The sequence below is a fragment of the Mus musculus genome, chromosome 2 (genome assembly GCF_000001635.26).
Source record: "Mus musculus strain C57BL/6J chromosome 2, GRCm38.p6 C57BL/6J".
Classification (NCBI taxonomy): Eukaryota; Metazoa; Chordata; class Mammalia; order Rodentia; family Muridae; genus Mus; species Mus musculus.
Genome location: NC_000068.7, coordinates 105,221,303 through 105,243,068, shown reverse-complemented (window position 1 = coordinate 105,243,068; position 21,766 = coordinate 105,221,303). Strand labels below are relative to the sequence as shown.

General features: G+C 46.2%; 1 protein-coding gene across 2 annotated transcripts in view; it reads right to left on the bottom strand.

The window, feature by feature from the left end:
• Nucleotides 1-18,727, bottom strand: part of Them7 (thioesterase superfamily member 7) — a 155,519-nt gene extending 136,792 nt beyond the window's left edge. For both annotated transcript variants that reach the window (NM_028747.2, NM_001159638.1), the window contains exon 1: nt 18,689-18,727. The gene's annotated coding sequence lies outside the window, so the exon portion shown is untranslated. The remainder of the gene's footprint in view (nt 1-18,688) is intronic.
• Nucleotides 18,728-21,766: the final 3,039 nt, after the last annotated feature.

The window sequence follows — 21,766 nt, the reverse complement described above, 5'->3', positions numbered from 1 at the left end:
TAGCTGCCGTGACAGTGGGCTTCTTCTCTCATGCCACCAACAGCAAGCAACCGTCAGAAGCCTCATTCTTCACTGACAAAAGAAACATGATCCTCTAGGGAACTCACAACTCTACCCAGCGGTTCAACAGATACAAACTATGAGACCAAAACACACAGAAGGCGCACACCAATGACACCTTCTCAAATACGTTGTTGGCATCCAAAGCACTTGGTGTCCCCAAAGAACTTCACCAGCACTGTGTAGCACCACCCCAATCCGGGCTTTTTATTCTAGGTGGGGGTGGGTGGGTTAGGAGAACTTTCCATCCACTGTTTTGTAACGATGAGTGCTTCCGTTTAACTTTGAGAAAACAACAATATTTACTGTGGAACCAAAGGCTCCTGGGGTTTTGATTTCTGAAAGGAAATGGACATTTTTGGTTTGGAGTTTTGCTTTACATCTTGTTGAGGGAGGAAAGAGGGAGAGAGAAAGACAGAGACAGAGGGGAGAGAGAGAGAGAGAGAGAGAGAGAGAGAGAGAGAGAGAGAGAGAGAGAGAGAGAGAGAGAGAGAGAGAACGAGAACTTTGGTACCTGAATGCTAAATGTCACAACAGTTGTGTGGAACCTGTATGTCATGGTAATTTGTGGAGGTCAGAGAACCATCCAGGTGTCACTTTTCTCCTTGCTTCCATCTTTCTTAAGACAGAGTCTCCTGATAGTCCCTGCACTTCACAAGAGCCTCCTTTCTCCACCTCCTATTGCCCTGTAGGAACACTCATGATACAAATGCACATTACTGGACCTGGCTTTATGTGGCTTCTGGAGATTTGAATTCAGGTCTCAAGACTTATACTGCAAGTCTTCTACCTACTGTAATGATTAATCTCAACGGCCAACTTGATGAGATCTAGAATCACATGGGCTGCATGCCTTTAGGCAAACCTGCTGAGGAAATTCCTGATTAGGTTCATAGAAGTTGGAGTCATTGTGGGAGGCACCATTCCCTAGGCTGGGATCCTGAACTGTATAAATGTAGAAATGAGTTGAGCGCTAACCTCAATCATTCATTCTTTGCTTCCTGACTGGATGTATGAGACCAGCTACCTCAAGGTCCTGCCACTATGACTCCTTGACCATCAGGAACTGTTCTCTTGAATTGTGAGCCATCATAAGACTTCTCTCCTTGATTCCCTTGCTAGTATATTTTATCACAGCAACAGAAAAAAAAAAAAAAAAAAAAAAGAACTAAGCCATCTTCTCAGCCCTGAAAAGAAGCCTTGAATGTTTGATGTGCACTTGGAGGGAGGATGTTCACTTAAGAGGACTTCTTTTCTTCATATGTGCCTTCTACAAGTGAAACTGGATTGAAAAGCTTCCTAGAGTTGGTATATAACACCCTAGGACACCTGCAGCATGGGGGACCAGACAACATGCTGAGCAACACGTGCCACATCTAGAACACCGCCATCTAGTGCAAGCCTCCCAAGAACCTGGAGTGTGAGCGGACATGGTCACATGAGGTTTCCAGGATCATTCAGCTATGCATGGGGGAGGGGGTCCCAACTCAGACTTTTCTGACTCAGCCTGCATGACGCATGCTGCGTGACGCGTGCTGATCCACCAAATGGATCTTTTCTCCCCACAATGTACTAACTGACATTCATTGAACACTACTGCTAAAGACTTTCTGGGCACCACCTCAACTCTCACTCTATGCTTCTTATTTCCATTTTAAAATAACTGCAAGCCTTAAAAAGAAGCATGGCGGACTTGCTCAGTCACACAAGGAGGTCACCTGGCTTCAGGGACCTGTCTCTTGGTCACTTGCTGCACCAACCCACAGTCAACATAGGGCAACCCTAGACATTTCATGAGTGACTCAACACTCTGAAGACCCTTCTGTGTAAATTCCGCCGAGTCGCCAGACTTAGCTGGGTGAACTTGACACTATGGAAGAGCATAAATCATTAGAACCCTAAGTCCACCAACAGAGAACACTAGACACAGTAATCTCATAAAGACACAAGCAAAGGATGGGCACAAACAACCACTCTATGGTTTTCATACAGGGGAGGAATGGTACCATGGGAACTGGGCTCTTATGAAAAGCTAAGCTCTTAGAAGATAACATTGAAGTAAAAAATCCTATCTGCTTCACCCTCCCTCTGCTCAATGCTGAACTCCCTCCCTTGTGGTTTCAGGACAAGGTCATCAGACCTGGTTTCTGCTTCACTGACTTTTTCACATGCAACCTGAAAGTCCCTGGAAAGAAACCAATGACCATGAGATCATTAATGTGTGTGACTTTAGTTCATCAGGGCCCTACATTGTGGAGGGGTAATAAGCCTGCTCATGGTCAACCAAAGAATCAGGTAACAGTCTATTCATGGGGGTGAGGTCCCTGTCTCCCTTCTTCTGACTATCCCTCCACGTGACAGTCCCTGACTGAGCCCAGTTCTGCTTTAAACCCACATGAGACTGGGTCAGCTGACCTAGATCTTCACAGCACGCCATTTTCTGGATTTGCCTCAGGAAGTGAAGTTTGTTCTTTAAAGTAATCATCACTGAGGCTAAGAGATAGACACGCTGTGTGTACAATACTGAAAAAGAAAAATGAAAGCAAAACAAAACCAAAGTCTAGCCTGCCAAAAAATAATAAATTGACATCATTGTAAAACTGTGTTGCAGGACAAGAATACAAATATTATTCATCTCAAGAAAAGGGCTGACCTAAGAGTTGATTTATAGGCACTTCAAATGCAGTCCAGGAAGTAAATGAAAAAATTAGGGTGTGAGGTCACAGTGTAGGCAAGAGTCAACTTAAGGGTAAAGTTAAAATCTTGAGGAAGGGAGCACACAGTTCAACTTAGCATATTAAATTAAGATCTGTCCTCACTTTGAAGAAATGGGACAAGCCAGATCTTAGGTGCACATGGGATGGATGGCATTTTCATCTCCACACAGTAAGGGTGTTTTTCTTCCCCCAAAAGAATACTTGTTACAGAATGAGAAATGTCAGTGCCAAAGGGATGCTTTGTAAGGAAAAGAAACTTCGGAGCAGGCCTTGAATCAACTGTGTCACCAGTGAGCAAACAGAACAAACAGTTGAGACATTTGAGAGGCTTTGAAGGCACAGACTCAAAGAAGAACAAAGAGCCCAGAATGAAGTTTCGGGGGGGAGCGGGGGGGGGGGGCTATTGGTTCACTTTGTATGAGAGCAGTTTGAATTGGTCTAGATGCCATCCAAGCTTATCAATGACCAGGGAGATGGCACAGAGGTAGGTGGGGGTGCTCTGTCAGACTTACACAAGGTCAGACCAACAAGATCAGTCCGCATCCCAGCAGACAGTATGACTGGACTGAGTGGTTACAAAGAAAAAGGGGGGAGGTGTGAAAGTGGGAGGGGACAAACTGAAAGGAATCAGAGGGAGGAGTTGCTGTGAGTATGGTAAAGATACATTGTACACAGGTATGAAGTTGTCAGAACAGAAATGCAAGATATTCTTTTCAAGGGGTTGCTCTGCTGTGAGGACTGGGGACTATGTTTTCTCAAGTCATCCTGCCCTTTCCAAGACAAATTTTATTCAGTTTTAGTGTGTGTGAGTGTCTGTGTGTATGTGTGTGTTTGTATGTGTGTATGTGTGTGTGAGAGAGAGAGAGAGACAGACAGAGACATAGAGAAAGAGAGACAAAAAGAGGGGGCTATTGCACATGCATTCATGCATGTGCAGAGGTCAGGGGAAGATATGTTGTGTTTCACTCTGTCACTTTCAACTTTATTCCTCTTATTCTCTCACTAAACCTGAAGCTAGACTGCTACCCATCAAGTGACCCTCCTGTCTCTGTCCCATCGCAGTAATAGGGTTAGAGGGGCATATGAGCACTTCTGGCTTTATATATGGATTCTGGGGATTTGAACTCAGGTCCTCATGCTTGCACAGCAAGCACTTATACCTTCTAAGCCACCTCCTCAGCCCTCATCCTAGTCTTGTACCCATTCTGTTTAAATCCACTTTGCATTTAAACTCCTCTCAGTCCAATCCCATGATGCGGACATTTTCCAATGAGCCACTAGAGGGCAGTGGCTTGAGATGTTTTTGCAATTAGTGACTGCTTACTCTGTGCAGCTTCCTGACCACTGCCAGTTAGCCATCAGTAGTTAAGGAGGCAGAAGGAGTAGTAGGTTCCACGATGGTCCCCTTTACTATACTCTGCATAAAGCAAATCAGCCAAGACGCTGGAAGAATGTGAAATGTGTAAACCAGGCACATGGTCCCTGCTGAGAAAAGGCACACCAGAGAGGGTTGGCTCCACGATGCAAGAGGGGGGTGGGGGGCGGGAAGCAGAGTGGTACTCAGAGATTCCCAGAATCCTCCTGTCTCAAAAACAAACCCAGAAGGGCTTTCCCTCCGCACTGGCCATACTCTATTCACAGTCAGGGGATGCTTTCTCATGCAGTGCCTCCCACCTTCAGCAGGGTTCTGATGTCAGCTGTTCTGTGACTTCTCCATATAGCAAGGACAGGAAACCAGGAGCACCAGTTCTGAACCTAACCCATTCCTCCTTTTCAGCCCAGGGTCAGCCAAGTTCAGAGCATCTTGAAAACAAGTCTGATACTGTGGAACTCCAAATGCGTCGCTGGGAATTGGTCCTGGGCTGCCATTTATGACCCACAACTCTACTCTGGCTTCTAAAACGCATTCCCACACTGCAATAAGAGAGCATGTTTTTGAGAGAATGTATCCACCCTTCCTTCTGTCTGGAGGCCTGAACACAAGGCTGCAGCTAATTATAAGTCACAACCACCCAGCCCTAAAGTAGGTGTCCTCATTAGCCCAAATTTCCCCCAATGTATCTATCAGACAGACATCTAATGTCACCCAAAGGTGTGAGAGGGGCCAATTGGAATGTCTGCTTTTCTTTCAAACTTAGGCATTAACAATTCTAGGCCAGGTACAATGAAAACTTTCACACTGTTAGCCTCTGCTGAAGTGTTCCACGCTCTGAGGTCCTAATGGGTTCAAAGGTGACACTAGGATTAGTTGACTGCCTCAAGAAGTCTCTAAGCTGCTAGGAAGAAATCATGGGGGGAATCCATCTAGGAGCTGAGTTTAGTTACATAAGTTTCTCAGCTTGCTATGAGGTTACAGCCTGAAAAACCCAACACATTAAAAACTCCAGCTGAAAGTGCATTTAATACAAGGGGCTGATCTAGCCCCCTAGCTTAGCCTAGCCGACTTTGCACAAATTCAGAAGGCCTGCCTCAGCCTGCATCTGGACCAAACCAACTACGACAAAGGTTTTTCATATTCAAATGTGGACACACTCCTGGAATTGATTGCACACTGTCCAGCACGTCTTGCTGTCTGCTCTTCAGTACCGGGAGGTGGAGGCTGACCGGCTGTGGTGGCTTCCTGCTACTGCCCCAGCACTGGAAAGGATCCAATGTCAAAATCGACAGTGCAGTGTCCAGTGCTCCACATGGATCAGTGTCTCCAGGTCACAGGGTTGCAAGTTTGGATTGCCTGGACTCTTTGGTCAGCGTCTATCCATAGACCCACACGAGGAGGGGCTCACTGCTCTTGGGTAAGAAGAAGGTTCCAGGGACTGAGATTAATGATGGCTGAGGTATGTGAGTGAATCCAGGTTCTCTGTTTACTACGTGCACTCAGCCAGTTTCTCTGAGCTGGGTTTTCTTGTCTGTAAAGCAAAGATAGCAACAGCTTACAGCAGCATAATGAAATAGTCATTTTCTTGGAGTCGCCTCCGAAGAACAGGCATTCTGTACTATCTTGTTCATCTTCACAACCTTCCTGTGAAGGAATGATGACTGCCACTTTTTACTGATAAGGAAATCGAAGCCCAGAGATGTTAAACAGCTCTTTCTAAACCCTAAGTCTGTGATAGCATGCAGATTAGAATTCCTTGAGCCTGACAATGTCACTGTCGTGGTGCCGTGACATCACGTGGATGAACATCAGCATAGCAGCGAGCATGCCTGGTAAGTGTTGCTGCTGAGTTGCTGTTGCCCCGAGGTCTGGTCCGTTCAAGCCCTCTCCTCCTCCTGCCATCACGCACTCACAACAAAAACCCAGGGCAGCAGGGTACAGCTGAACAAGCACGGGCTCTGGGAATAGTTGTGTATTTTGGGGGAAGTAAATGGATGTTTCGTAGCCTCGGTTTCCTAACTTGTAGCACAGGGGCAGTAACAAAAACACCTGGGATGCTAGTGTGTTTTTTAAGAACAAAATAAGAGGCAGGGAGGGGGCTCTCTGGGTAACAGTGCTCGCTCCACAAGTCTGACAACCTGAGTTTGAGCCCCAGCAATCCCAGTGGGAGGAGAGAACTGACCCCCGGAAGTTGTCCCCTGCGATGCACATATGCATTGTGGTATACACACACACACACACACACACACACACAAAGAGAGAGAGAGAGAGAGAGAGAGAGAGAGAGAGAACAAATAAAATCTAAAGTCTAAAATTGAAATGAAAGGTTTGTTTAAGTGCCTGCATCTTGCTAAAAAGACTCTTCTGAGTTGAGAACATGGCATTTTTGTTAAACAAGAGCCTTGAAATTACCAGCACATTTCTGCAAGCAATTCAAGGTGGGCTCTTACTCACTACCCATTCCCCCCATCTGTCTCTGTCTCTCTGACTCTGTCTCTGTATGTCTCTGCCTTTCTATCTCTGTCTTGCTGTCTCTCTCAGGCACACACACACACACACACACATCTTCAGTCCCCTGATATCCATGCAGTCCTGCCTGATGTCTAATGCACATGTGACCCCAGGCAAACCAGCTGAACCATAGCAAAACCATCTCTGTGGGAAGGCTGTAGAGTTGAAAAGAAAGAAAGCATGTACAAACTTCTTCAAATATTCAAAAGCACAACTGCACAGTCCTTTCCCATGCCACATACACAAAAGCTGCCCCCGAGGAAAGCATTAACACAGGGAATTGACCTGGCTCGATAGAGGACTGAAATAATTTTAATCTAAATTACCCAGCATTATAGTGTAGCTGAAGTATGTTTAGTAGCTAATGGGCAAGGCATTAGCACTAACCCTAGCCTACCCCTGCTGGCTCTGCTGGTTCCCTGTCTCGTTTAGGCCAAGTTCTGGATCAGGAATCAGCAGCTCCCCTGCACAGCAGTCGCACATTCCAGGTTCCTGGAATTGGGACACTCAGTGCACAGAGAGGTCAGCAGCAGGCAGGCTACCCCCTGGCACGAAGGGCACAAAGATCCCCAGAGCCAGGGAAAGAACACCAGCAGGACTCAGACCCTATGGCTACCGTGGAGGGAAGAGTCTCCCACGAGCCCCTTTGTGAAACTGGGTTTCTTTAGAAATTCCTCCCAGGCAAAGGTGTCTGAGACAGCCCCACCTTTTACAAGTTTCCCCGACTGATGGAGAAACCCGGCTTTCCAGTAAGGCTCATTCACATCCGCCTTTGCTCGTTATTGGTCCTGCTCTGCCCGGTCCCTGAAATGTTATATGTTCTCTTGAGCCTGTTTGTTTTCATCTGTCAGAGTAGTTTATTGTTAAGGAAATACAGTGTCTCTTCCCTGCCATCAAAGCTGCTTCATTAAAGTTAATAGTGTTTGACTTGCGAAGATCTCTTGCTGGGGTAACCCAAGAAAGCCCCTGCTGGCCCTGAGATTTTCAGACAGTTAAGGCACCAAATGGATGTCACAGCTGCCTTAACCTTCGAGGAAGAGAAAAGAGAGAAGAAAGAAAAGAGAAAAGAAAACAGACTGCATGGCTGTATCCAGTAGGCGCTCAATAACTGCACCTCGGATTCATGAAACTAATTCTACCCGTCTGTCTAGAATAAGGTGCTAAACCTGGGTCCTGACCTTGCCACTCAGGTCTGTGACCTGGGGCATGACTTCTCCATGTTGAGCTTCAGTTTACTTATCGCAGGGAACAACGAGGGTGTATCAGAAGGAAGCTCTCTTTTGGCCTCAAGTAAACATACCTTGAAGTCTGATATACATTGGGTAAAAGCCAACTTGTTTGTGGATAAAGCAAACAAGGCCAGAAACCCCTGCTCCATACTCGACTACACCACTTTTGACTGTACACTATTAAATGTCCTCCCTTCCTCACAAGAGTGGACCTCAGGCAACTTCTCTCACCTCCAGCTCACCACCGTTTATTGCTCTTTAGTTTAGAGTCAATGGGTCTCAGCTGAGCTTAGGGGTCACCACCTCCCTCCCCTGCAGGCCACTCTGCTCTTTGAATGTCTCAGTTCTCAGCATTAAGAGCCAGGGGTCATCTCAGCTGACCATGCAGATGTAGGGGACAGGAACCTAAAATCTACCTTCCTTTCTTGAAAGAAAGGAAGAATGCAGACATTTCTCCCCCTCCGTGTACAGGAAGACTCCCCCTCTTGGCTTCCGGGATACCCTTCATCAGACGTGCAAGAGCAGCAAGGAGGCAGAAGGAGACTCTGGAGCAGTGGGAAGCAGAGAAGGGAAGAGGGAAGTGTCTCTGGCTTTGAGATGTGTTTACAACTGGGGCTCGGGTAGCTGATCCAATTGTCACAGGGAAAAATCCCACCAGACATCCTGCACTCATACAAAGCTGGGACCTTTATCAGAATAGACTGTGTTCATGTACACAGCTCAAACTTGGATGGGTCCCAGCACGCTGCACCTGGTTAAAACTCTTGAACAATCCCAAGCCACGTGTTTAGTTTTATTTTTGGCACAATTCTCCGGAGGAGGAAGGAAAAGTAGAGAAAAGAGGACCATTCATTTAGTCAGTCAGTCCGTCTGTTGGTCTCTCCTATCCAGGGAACATTTCCTCACCCAGGCAAAGTACTAACTAGTCCCTGAAGCAAGGTTGGAAGGCAGTGGTTCTCAACCTGTGGGTCATGACCCCTTCGGGGATCAAATGACCCTTTCACAGAGGTCACCTAAGACCATCAGAAAACAGATATTTACATTATGATTCATAACAGTAGCATAGCTGCAGTTAGGAAGTAACAATGAAAATAGTTTTATGGTTGAGGGTCACCATCACATGAGGAACTCTATTGGGAAGGTTGGTCTTTATCCACACATTTTTATTCAGGTCCATAGAGAGTCAATTTGTAAACTGCTTGCTGCCCAAGGAGGCCCTCAGTTGAGATCCACAACACTCATGGAAGCTGACTGGGATATCACACACTGGGACCCCAGTTCTGAGGGGCCAACACAGGTGGGTCCCTAGAGCCTTTGGACAAGCTGCTCTAAGCAAATAGGTGAGTTTCACAGGTTTAGTGGCGGACCCTGTCTTGAAAAGGTAAGATAGAGAGCCAATTATAGAAATTACTTCAGGTTGACCTCTGACCTCCATACACACACACACACACACACACACACACACTTAAATTTGTGTAATGCTTTAGTGGTTTTGTAACTGTTAAAATGGGAAAATAAAAGGATGCAAATAATGAAGAGAGACCCATCTATATACTCATTAGGATCCTCACAAAAGCGTTGTGAGTTGGTAAAAGTCCATATAGTCACCGTTAGAACAACAAACAGAAACCGAGAAGATCACATGCTTGGTGACGGGCGAGGTGAGAGCCAGGCAGTGATTACATTAGAAACTGTCTACCTCCTGGTCCCTAAGTCTTTTTGTTTCACCCGAGGAATATTCGATTTCCCAACAAGCTGCCTCGGTAATAACTGGACAGCAAGAGTTTTCAAGGAGCCTTCCAGTTTCAAACATCTAAGTCTCTTGTTTTCCAGTCTGCTGGTCAGACCCTTCCTAATTGTCTTTGAAACATAATAACTTCTGCTAGCTTCATCCAGATTTCCTGGGATGTCTTTGCAATGCCAAAGCCAGCGGCGGCAGTCATATGTGCGCGTTTGGGTTAGAAGTATTTGGCAACACCAACGCTTCATAGCACCATCCTATGATACAGAAAATTATGTTACTACCCACATCACGTGAGCTGAAAACTGCCCTGATGTTGTTTTTATTAATCTTTTTCCTGTTTCAAATCCTCCATCAGGCCTTTCTGCCAGGCTTCTGAAGGGTCCCAGACTCATACTTCCAGCCCAGAAATGTGTTCCTTCTTGGGTCACTGGAAATTCTTCAGAACGTCTGGCATGAAAACATATTGCCTTTAATTAAAAGGTTATGATTTGTGTGAATTCTCATTTAAGCCACTGAAAGAAATCTGTTCTTTAAAACCAAAACTGTTAACACATTAAGACATGATGCTGAAAAACGGTTCGTGTTTTTAAGACTACTTAAGCAAATGAAAATAAGCTGCCTGGTATTGAAAAAAAAATCTGCTCATATTTAGTAAAAAAAATCCTTCACTTCCAAGTAGAGGGGCAAATTTAGTACATGTGTGCCCAATTAGCCATGAAGACTCAAGTAGCCATGAGCCGTCCCAACCATCTGCCTGTTGATGTTAAAGCCTATTAACACGAATGTCATTTAAACAGTTAAAAAGTAATAAAGTACATAACTCAGATCTGGTAGAGCTTGAAATATGATACCGTTGTGTACTAATGCCAAATCAGCTTTGAATTATGGTTCCAGTAAGGTTAGAGACAACTCAAGCATGTTAATTAGTGATCCACACACTCAAAACTCACTTTTTTATATATGGTATTCAGTCACACCTCTTTGCTCATGAGCAGGAAAACAGTCTCTGACATTCAGGGGTGAAAGCCATGTAGAGCCTCCCGAATTCTAGACCCTAGAAGTACCCAATATTTCCTTCCTCATCCAAGTTAGTTCATCTTTTAAAATTATAGTTCAAAGTAATTTCTCCAGGAAGAGTATTTAAAAGGACCACTGGGGCAGAAAAGTCCGGTGGTTACGGAGAAAGAGATCATCAACAGAATCACTTCTATCTACACCATGGTTGTTCCAACTCCGAGGACATGTCCACGTGGTCCCAGCGAAGACAGACCACACCGCGCTAGGAGTGGGGTCGCATTCATTCCTACTGTAAGGATAAGTACCGACTTATGTTCCTAGCTTGCATTTCAGAGGCGGCTGCCACGTCCTCTGAACACAGCTGAACCCATCAAGAAGGTTCTGAGACTGGCAGACCTTGCTTTGAGCTTCACAACTGCAGGTGTTTAGGATACTAAGAAGCATTCGTAAACTAAACCTGATCGTTGTGGGAGGCACACTGAGCTCCGTTGTCTCATCAAGTATGCCATCTTTTAAAACAGCTGTAAACCTGCTGCTCTTTCCTTCACAGCACAAAGCCAGGTCTCTGCCACCCATGGAGTCCAAATCCTGCTTGTTCCTGTTCTGAGAAACCCTTGCTGTTACCCACACTGGAAAAGGAGAAACGTTATTGCTCTGCTTTCCAGCTACCATCTAACCGCTGGAAAAGAGAAACATCCTAACCAAGTTCAGACTCATCTCCTTCCCCTCTTCAGAACTGTATCAGAGCCCAGCTGGACCACGGCTGTATCCTCCTAACTGGTCCCTCGGTTTGACTCTCTCATCTTCCACACTGCTGAAGTGTAACTGTCCCAAAGCCCAGTTCTGATCCAATGACTGTCCATCAAAAAGCTCGGATCTCTGATTCTCTACCTGTCAACAGAGCCAACGTCGTGTTTTTAGCATGGGATTTAAGATCCTTTCCTGTCACTGCCCACTCCACCCCTACGGATCTGTAAAGCCTGTTCCTACTGTGCAGATCCCTCCAGCTTCTCCATGGGGCACCATCCCCCTATCCTCTGCATGGAGCACCATCCCCCCTCCATCCTCTGCATGGAGCACCACTCCTTCACCCCATCCTCTGCATGGAGCACAACCCCCTCCCTCCATCCTCTGCATGGAGCACAACCCCCTCCCTCCATCCTCTGCTTGGAGCACTGCCCCCTCCCTCCATCCTCTGCATGGAGCACAACCCCCTCCCTCTATCCTCTGCATGGAGCACCACCCCCTCCATCCTCTGCATGGAGCACCTCCCCATCCCTCCATCCTCTGCATGGAGCACCTCCCCCTCCCTCCATCTTCTGCATGGAGCACCACCCCCTCCCTCCATCCTCTGCATGGAGCACCTCCCCATCCCTCCATCTCTGCATGGAGCACCTCCCCCTCCCTCCATCCTCTGCATGGAGCACCTCCCCCTCCCTCCATCCTCTGCATGGAGCACCTCCCCCTCCCTCCATCCTCTGCATGGAGCACTGCCCCCTTCCCTCCATTCTATCATCTCATCAGCCTTCTAGGCTAAAATTCTACCAGTATTTAAAGGCCTACAAGAGATAAATTCTATGCTTTCAATGAAAAATGCAAAGAGCACTTCCTGGGTCACAAGCAATCAATAATGTCTGCTACCTCTGTTACTGCTGCTGTGTGACGTGACCTTTAATCATCAGGACAATATGGAATTTTAACTGTGGCTCCCATGACAACAGTGGAACATTTGTTTCATAGTTATTCACCTATTTATAGAAGCCTCACATCTCCTTATCAACTATGAACTCCTTTAAAAAAAAATCTCATTCCACAGTCTCTGTGTCAGAATGCAAGTCCTACCTCACACTGTACAAGTTATAGGAAAAGATTAATTATTGCATCCAGCCACAAGGGGGCAGAGTTGGGCCACTGTTAGTGCAATCACCCTACAATTAGCAAAGGCTTCAGAATTGAAGCTTTTCTCCCTAGAAATTGTTTGTTTATTTAAAGTAACAATGGATATTCGTTACATGTGATTTGGACTGTATGCACACTGACTGGGAAGATGACTCTAAAACCATAAAAAGTTTAAATTAACAACCAAGTACAGTATATATGATCCAAGTTTGGTAAAGTGTTAAATTTTCCTCCCACAGGGGGAAAAAAATCTAAAAAATATCCACCAGGTTGTAGCAGTCCTCATGACCTGGAGTGAAGGTGGACTGCTTCTTTCTTCCATGTTTCCTCTTTCTAAATTTTATACAGCCAATCCATATTCATTATGTGACCAAAGGATGCAAGGGTCTTAGCTTCCTGTCCCATTGCTATGATGAAATATCCCGGCAAAAGCAACTAAATGGGGAGAGGCTGACTTGAATCACTGTTCCAGATTACAGCACGTCATTTGGGAGATGTCAAGGTGAGGCAGTAGTCACAGAACAGTGACTTCACGTACACGTGGGCTGTCACTCAGCTTGCTCTCTCTATACCGTCTAGGATCTCCCTGCCCACGGAAGGGCGCCACTCACAGTGGGTGGGTCTTCTTACCTCGATTACCATAGCTAAGATTCCACAGACATGCTCACGGGCAATCCTGGACAATCCCTCACAGAGACTACTTTCCCTGGTCATTCTAAATTGTGTCAAGTTGGTGATTTACATTAACCATTGCAGGAATTTACTTTGGAAAATCTCTAAGCAGTGTTTAATTTCTCTTGCCATCTCATCTCCAATCCCGAGTCTGATATACTTAAGAGTAAATACAACATCTGGGGTAGTTTCTGATAGAATAAAGCAAGAGATTCCCACACTCTCTTGGTACATAGTATCTTTACTGTGTCAGTAATTTGCATGGTAGCCCTGGAATGGAACATATACTAAGAGTTCAATTTGTTCAGTCAATGAATTAAGTATCTATGCCCTAAAATTCAGTAGCTGCTTGAAAAATTAGCACATATGAAAGTTTCAATGTACTATTTTTATTCCATTCTTCACTAATCACAATTACTTATTAGGCATTGAGAAATCAACAAGAATGCCACTACTCTTTATTTTAACAGCTCAATGAATTTTAATATACTTAATATCCACATAACCACTGTGCCAATCAAAAATACAGGAAACTCCCCCGTGTCTCCTCCATTGCTGTTTCTTATTCCACTGAATTTTACAAGGAACTCTATGTCTATCAGACAACCAAAGGAAACCAAGCATCCTAAAGATATGACATCATGGAGAGGCATGCTGCGCAAGTTCACTTTGAAACTATGAACTACTCGGGCCAGTAGTTCATGGACATCCCACACAGAGGTGCTGAGTACAGCTGTTTTCCTCCAACATTGTAAAGACCTCTCAGCCACCCTGAGTGTACACTGTGCTGCCTGCAGTACCTCAATACAACGTGGGGACCCACAGGTACAGAAGACAAAGCTAGTCTCCCTGAATAAAATGTATCAACTGCCTACTGCTAAAGCAGCCTGAACATATGGAATATCTACAAACTACAAACTGGTTTTCTCTGACTCAAAACCTTTCCTTGGGGAGAAAAGGACACCATGGAAAGGCGAGCTGAGGGAAGCGACATTTGAGGGTTGTTACATTACACCCCTCTGTCCCACCTTCCCCCTTTAGCTTTTTCCTAATCTACCCTTCTATCCATTCAAAGTTATGACCCAACAGTAGCCCCCAGTCAGTATGTGTCTGGGAAGCAAGTATATTCCTCCTCTGTGCAATCCAGGCCTGGCTTTCCAACCAGTTCAGCTGACTTTTCAACCTCTGGACAGAAATACCTGAGGCTTTGCCAAGACCTGGACTGCACAGGGCCCCAGCATAGAACTACTGCCCCTAAGATAGCCCTTCTCCCTACAGAATTCATCGGGAGCCCCGCCAGGAGTCACTGCCTAGCTCCTCCCACATAGTCCCACTCAAGTACACAACTACAGCTACCCATGGCCACTTCAAAATGGAATTTAGAACTTATGGACTCAATTTGACATCTTGGTTTAGTGAAAGGATTTGTAATTTCTCTATCAACTCAGACCTAATTAACATAGATCCAGGAGGAATCCCCATTATGTATGGAAGGCCAATCCAGGCAATCCAGATGCCCAAGTATCTAAGGGTACGTGAATGAATAATAAATAATGAATGGTATATCTACAGAGTAGAGCATGACCCAGCCTTAAAAAGAAGGTTCTGATCTATAGCACAGCTGAACCTCGAAGGCATTATGTTAAATAAAATCAGCAAAGTGCAAAAGCATATGTGTTTGTGAGGTTCCTATACGATGTTCAGATTAGTCAAAGCTATGCAGAGTAATAGAAGGGCCATGACTGGCGGGGGGTGGGGGTGGGGCTGCAGAAGTTACAGGTTAATCAGTTCAGAGTTTTGGCTTTACAAAATGGAGTCTCTGAGATGGACAATCCTGGTGGTGACTGTTGCTCAACACTGTCAGTTTCCTTATTACCACTGAACACCTAAAAATGAGTCCAAATGGTACATTTTATATTAAGTTTATTGTGTTAGCTTTTTAAAAATCACAAGAATGTCTTTTTGTCATGGAGAGCCTTTGATTTTACTAGCACCATGTCCTTGAATGTCCCCAGGGGAGCTGGCCCAGTCCTGGAGATGAGTTCATCTGATGATCTAGTGTTAAATGACACACACGATGTGTCTAAATGTAAGGACCCTGTTTTTAAAAAACAGGATCCAAACAGGAATACTAGCCGAGCACCAAGAATAAGTAGAAAGAGGGCCTCTGCCTTCTCTGGGTCTTTAAAAGAGTAGTGTGCATCGGTTAGAAGGAAGATGCCCCGGTAATGTTCCAACTCCTCAGAGACACTTGTGAATTCCTCACCCATCTTCCTTTCAAAGTGTATACTGTACCCTCCATTGGCTATAAATCCATGGCGACTGGAGCCTAGAACAGCTACAGGAAGGAAATAGGCAGGTTCCAGCCTTGACACCTAAACCCAGCCTCCCGGGCCTGGGCTGCTGGTGGGAGGCATCCTGGCTATAGCGTGGGGCAGAACAGGCACCAAATGTACAGCAGAGCACCCGGCTTTCTCCTTTCCAGGAGGCCCAGTCTGGGTACATTTCCAAAATGTGTCTTACGGAAAGTACCCAGAGGAGGGATGGGGTTGCATGGTCACCCAGGGAAATGGCAGAGGATACATCCTCTTTCGGGGTTCAGAGAAATCCTGTGGCTGGAAAAAGCTGTTCAGCCTCAGTTTTCCCACCTGTGAACTGGATGCAATAACTGCACTTCCTCACAAAGTCATGCAAGAATAAGGCAGGTTGTCCAAGTTAATGCCTCAGTGGTCTGAGGAGAACTGAAAGGCAGCCCATCGCATGGGAGAGCAAAGGTTTCATGCTTTAACTACATACTGAGCAAATGCTAAAACACTTACAAACACATATAAAGTTTAAGGAGCCCCAAAATAATGAAGCTCATACGCAGTCTGACTATGAAAACGTTCTTCTTTTACCTAGCTGTTGAGCTCTTCCTGACCCTGTTCCCCATCTCCCTCATAAAGGAGCCCTTACCTTGTCTACAGTCTATGATTATTTTTGTCACTTGTCCCATTACCATGTGCCACAGTCTGTTCTAGACACTCCTTCTGATCCTCATGGCTCACCCTATAGACATCAGCACCACACTGATAGCCTCCCACAGAGACAGCTTGGAAGTGACGTGATAGGGCTGTGAACCCAGGGCCTGTATTTATGAAATCTAATGTTAGCAGAACCCTGACACAGCCAGGCTGGAAACACGCTTCCTGCTTCAAAGAGCAGTCATTAAACATCCACCATATGCCAGTGCTGCCAGGTACTGGGCTGGACAGTCTAAGAAAGAACTTTTTCCCTCGCTGGCTACTGGCATTTCCCAGAACATCTGGTTCTTTCAGCACTGTTATCTCTACACGCTGACTTGACATAGGGCTTTGGCTAGGGGCCCTGTAAGGTCCTCAGCTGCCTTGAGTATCAAGCATTTCACTTCACATCAGTAACTTCCAGGGCTTCTCGACAGTCGTCCATCCAGAAGGAACTATGGGAAATTCCAAAGTTTCTTCCTCTATCTCCAGCTTGGGGTTCCTCAGAGGCACACAGGCGTACATGTCCTCTGCCAGCAGCCTTGTAGTCCAGCCCACGAGGAAAAGCCTCAACTTTAACAGCATGTCACTCCCCTAATTATTCCCTGCGCCTGGAATCCAACACAAACAGAACATCTTTCACAAGCAGCTCCCGCTATGCACCAACCTTCGAGCCTCCCGTGAGCAGCAGGATGCAGGAGGTGCTAAAGGGTCAGGGGGCTGATATGGCTGCCTGCCCCCAAGCCTGTGGGAGAGAGAGAGCCCAGCTACTCTCTACTCCAAAGGTCCCAGCCAACAGAAACTGCCCCAAGCCTCAGCTGCCTCCACGCTCCCAGGGTGAAAGCAGAATGTTGTATGCGAGACCCTAAAAAGGCCAAAAGAGAGCAGTCGAGCCTGAGCCAGGTTACACTGCGAACCCTTTACAGGGAGGGTTGAGAAAATTCCAGCCCCAGTAGACAGTGGGGATGCAGTGGGGGGTGATGTTCTCCAAAAGAACAGCAAATAAACTGACCCCTACTCTCCAGAAACCCCCTCCTCTCTCCCTCCCCTTCTCCCCCCCCCCCCCCCCCCCCGTCTCGCGCTCTCTCTCTCTCTCTGAGATAGGCAATAATCAAATGATCTTAATCATTCCAAATGATGCTTTAAACAGTGCTTCGTGCAGTCAGGGAAATGGGTCTGTGAGCTGAGATCTGAATAAGGAGGTAGCAAGGGAGTAAGAGCAAGGGAAAGGCAGAGGAGCAGAAGTACAAGCCCTGGAGGCCGGGGCTTAAACGCTCACTAAGGGATTGGGAAAGATTCTGTGAAGTCTCAAAATTCTAGTATATAGTAGGGTGAGAGTTATTTTCTTAAGATTGTAATGATCAAAGTATTAAGTGGACGTTTCCTCTTGGCTTCAAGCAAGAGCGCAATAGAAATGTATGTGGACGTATAGAGGACTTACATTTCTACATCTCATAGGGCTCCTTTTGAAAGCCTTTCATGTCCCGTCTCCTTTAAACTTTTATGATATAGGCTAAAAGCCTGATAGAATCTTTGACTTCCAGTCAGTTCTGTATTGTGAGATTACTTCCTCAGAACTTTAAGAAGACTTCCTTTCTGTGGGGTTGTAATTTTGACCCCTAGTTTCAAAATTTGAAAAGAAAATGTTAAGTACCTCTAACTGCAACTAGTTACATCTGTGCCTGTGGCTAAGGAGGTGGGGGTACAGGAAGGGTGGTTACTTCTTGTTCTTGGCAGCATGCCTTTTCTGTATGCCTAGAGCTGGAAAGGGGGAATAGATGGTGCATAATTGCACAGTCTCATCTTCAAGTGCCTAACTGCTGCTTAGATCTCAGTTCTAACGCCGCTACAATCTATACTCGGTCTAGGAAGTTGAAAAGTGCACCAGGGTTTTGCAGCCCCTAGCTCTGTGGGTCTGATGCACACGTTGAGTCTCAGTGCAAGTCTCCTTTCAGTGGGCAGAATTTCTTGGTTATGCTTCAGGCCGCTGGCCATATTTCTCCCTAGGCACATATTAAAACCAGGTGCGTGGAAGGCGGGCCTTCAGGGACACAAAAGTCTTCGTGTTACCCAAAGCTCCCCCTTCCAGTGTATTTTCTAGAGGTGATCCCTGAGCTGAATCTGGGAGACGCAGACAGCTACCCTGGCTGGGCTATTCAAGAGCAGGACAAACCGGGGAGACGATTGAGGCGCGGGGTGAATGTGGGGTGAGCTTCTGGACACAAGGGAGAGTGTCCCCTAGTGTGTACACAGTACAAGACCCTAGAGCCACAGCGCTTGCCAGAGCGGAAGACAAAGTGCAGACGGGAAGCCACCGAGCCGAACCTGAACCCCAACTCCAACCCCAACCCCGGCGGGTCATGCGGCATGCGTCCCGGACGCGTGGGGGACGCGGCAGGAACCGGACTCCCTGATGGTCCAAGGCGCAGTGACTCTGCAGAGCCGGGAGCTGCAACGCTTACCGTCAGCTGGCCGCGTGTTGCTTGCGACTCCCGACTCCCGGGGACAGGGGCCGGACCCAGTGAGGTCAGGTTGCAGGTGACGTGGCAGCCTGGGCGGCCTTGCCCTGCCTTCTTCTCAATGGTGGGCTGGGATCTCATTTTTTTCTACTTGGGTCAAAGAGCAAGGTCCTTCTGTGTTTGGTTTTAGTTTTCCCCTAACTTCAGGTTATAAAAGCCTATTCTCAGCTCTATGTGACCTTCTACCCTGATAGCCCTTGTTTTTCTAAAGGAGGCTCATGAATTTCCAGTATCCTCAGTAAAAAGACAGCGGGCCAAAAAGATCAGGAAGCTCCATCGTCAGATTAAATGACAATAGAATTCACCCGAGGGTCTCCAGGTATCTTCTGGACTTGATGCTCTGACCTCTGAATAAAAGCTGTTCTTGGCCTCTATGCCTGTGTCTAGTGAAAAGTAACCAGAGAGAATTTCAGAGTCACGCAACCCTGGTGATCCGGAACAAAACTCAGTCCAAACAAGATTCTCAACCCGTGGTCCATGGAACACCTAAGGCGTTAGGTTTCAACCTAGGAGTCCTCAGAATAGGGTCGGGTCTAAAACCTACCCCAATGCTGGATTAAGGTGGAGGGCACGGAATCCACGTTTCATCACACGTGCTTTGTGAGATTTCACTGTACTTTGAAACTCACTAGACCTGGCCCGAGTTTTGACGTTGAAATGGCGCCTATTTTTCTTTATGGAGTCCTCCCAGAAGCTTCCCAACAATGTAAAAACATCTTTAAAACAAAAGGCATGGAGCGAAACACTGCTAAGTTTGGCTTCGGAATGAATGCGCCTTGTTTCAAAGATCCTTTTATACAAAATTATGCCCAAGCATTATCTCCCCTGTATAATCCCCTAAGCACACCAGCATGGGTACATGGCGGATTATGTGTATACTTTCCACTGCTCTTGTGCTTCCAGTCATTCTGAGCGAGACATCCACTCTCCTGTACATTTTTCTTCTCCTTTCCTCCAGCCTCAGTCTTCAGAGCTTTTTGTTTGTTTGTTTTGTTTTGTTTTGGGGGCGGGGGTTTGGTTTGGTTTGGTTTGGTTTGGTTTGGTTTGGTTTTGGTTTTTCGAGACAGGGTTTCTCTGTGTAGCCCTGGCTGTCCTGGAACTCACTCTGTAGACCAGGCTGGCCTCAAACTCAGAAATCCGCCTGCCTCTGCCTCCTGAGTGCTGGGATTAAAGGCGTGCGCCACCACGCCCGGCTCAGAGCTTTTTTTTTTTAGTGCATTGTGATGTGTGTGCTTACTCCAGGAATTTGGTAACTTCCAAACTACACAGAAAAATCTGGTGAGCTTTTTAAACTAATCCACAAAGAATTCCAGCATCCCCCGGGTACCCTTACAGAATGTTTGGGTCCTGGAACATCTAAGAATTGATGAATTTCTTAAAAATTGTGAAGTGGCAAATATTTTACCATGAGTGTTTCACCAAAACAAAGAAACATGCTGGAGGAGAAGGGATTTCACTACTTGTGAGAGGGAAGCAAGAGAAAGGCAGCCTGGGGCTTGGGAAGAATAAAGCCCAGTTCACCCACCAGGCAGAAGGAATGCGTAGGACAATGGTGAGAGGAGATCCCAGAGGCACCTGTGCTGGACAGCAGCCCTCCCAGATGGATGTGGTGATGGTGACAGTCTGGGAATCATGAGAGCCTAGTGGGTTTGCCTTGAGAAGCTCTGTAGCCAATGGAGAAGGACCACAGAGACAGACGAACAACTACATTTTAAAAAAATCCAAGCAAGTAACCAGAACCTAAGCATGTCGTTACTGGGCAGTCTTAGAGTTGTGATAGGAAGAGCCATCTTGGTCGTCTTTAACACTGCACAGTTTAGCAATGATGATGTCATGGTAGTGGAAATAGTAACTAGTGATCCAACCAAATTTACAACAGAATTACACCAAGAAGGGACATGGGGCACAAAAAGGGTAATGGGAATGAGTATGCTCAAAGAACATTGTGTACATGAATGGAATGTCATAAGAAATCCTGAAGTGAATGATTAATATACGCCAGTAAATTAAAAAGGGGGGCTGGTAAAATGGCTCAGCGGGCAAAGAAAGGTGTTTGTGCAATCCCTGGAACCCAGGACTGAAGGGAGAGCACCAGCTCCTGCAAACGGCCCTCTGCTCTCGGTGAGCATACACACGTGCACACACTAAATAAGTGTAACTAAAAGCCTAAAAAGAAGGTGGTGTAAGCACTGAGCACCAGGCTGAGCAGGTGACACCCATGGCTGAACTTTGTGTCACTTAATAGAAATTCTTAGACAAAACCCATGGGGGGGGGGGGAGCATGTGGGTGAGATAGATGTGTTATTTAAAAAGAACAAAAATAATGAGAAGATTTAAAAGCCAGTACCTCCTGGAAGCAGGAAGTTGAATAGGAAGTTCTGAACTTGCTGCCTTCCAGACCACTCTGACTTCTACCCTGTGGATGCATGTTTTTGGCATTTTATTTTTTAAAACATTTTTTTCAATACCCTCTTACAACTAGCCCCAGAACAATCTACTTCAGTCCTTATTCCCTCAATCAATTGCTTCTTACCTCTTGAAACAGTTCTCTGCACGACATCGCCCTTACTCTCCACGCATCTGTGAGACAGCTCACTGGCCAGTGCTTACATCACTTATCTACAGAAGTGCATTTCAAATCGAACAAAGGAAAATCAAAACTCTTACTGCTCATTAAGTGGGGACCATTTTAGGCCTTCCTTCCCATAGGACCTTCAACACAAAGGACTTGAGACACTAGGATTTGCAGTCACCGTCCTGCTTCTAGCTCCTGTCAGTGCATGTCACAGGTGTTGAAGAGGTCATCAGAAAGCCTCCAGCACAAACCTGCATCCAAGCAGAAACTGTAGAGATGAATTCTAACTTTGTACAAAAGCTATCAGTCAGGGTTCTTCCATGCAAATGGCAGACGCTCTGCCCAAGCAAGCTAAGCACAGTTTACAGGCACACCTACCTCAGCCAACCCCGTTGATCTAGTTCCAGGCAAAGATTGATCCTGGGCCTAAAAGCGTCGTGGAGTTC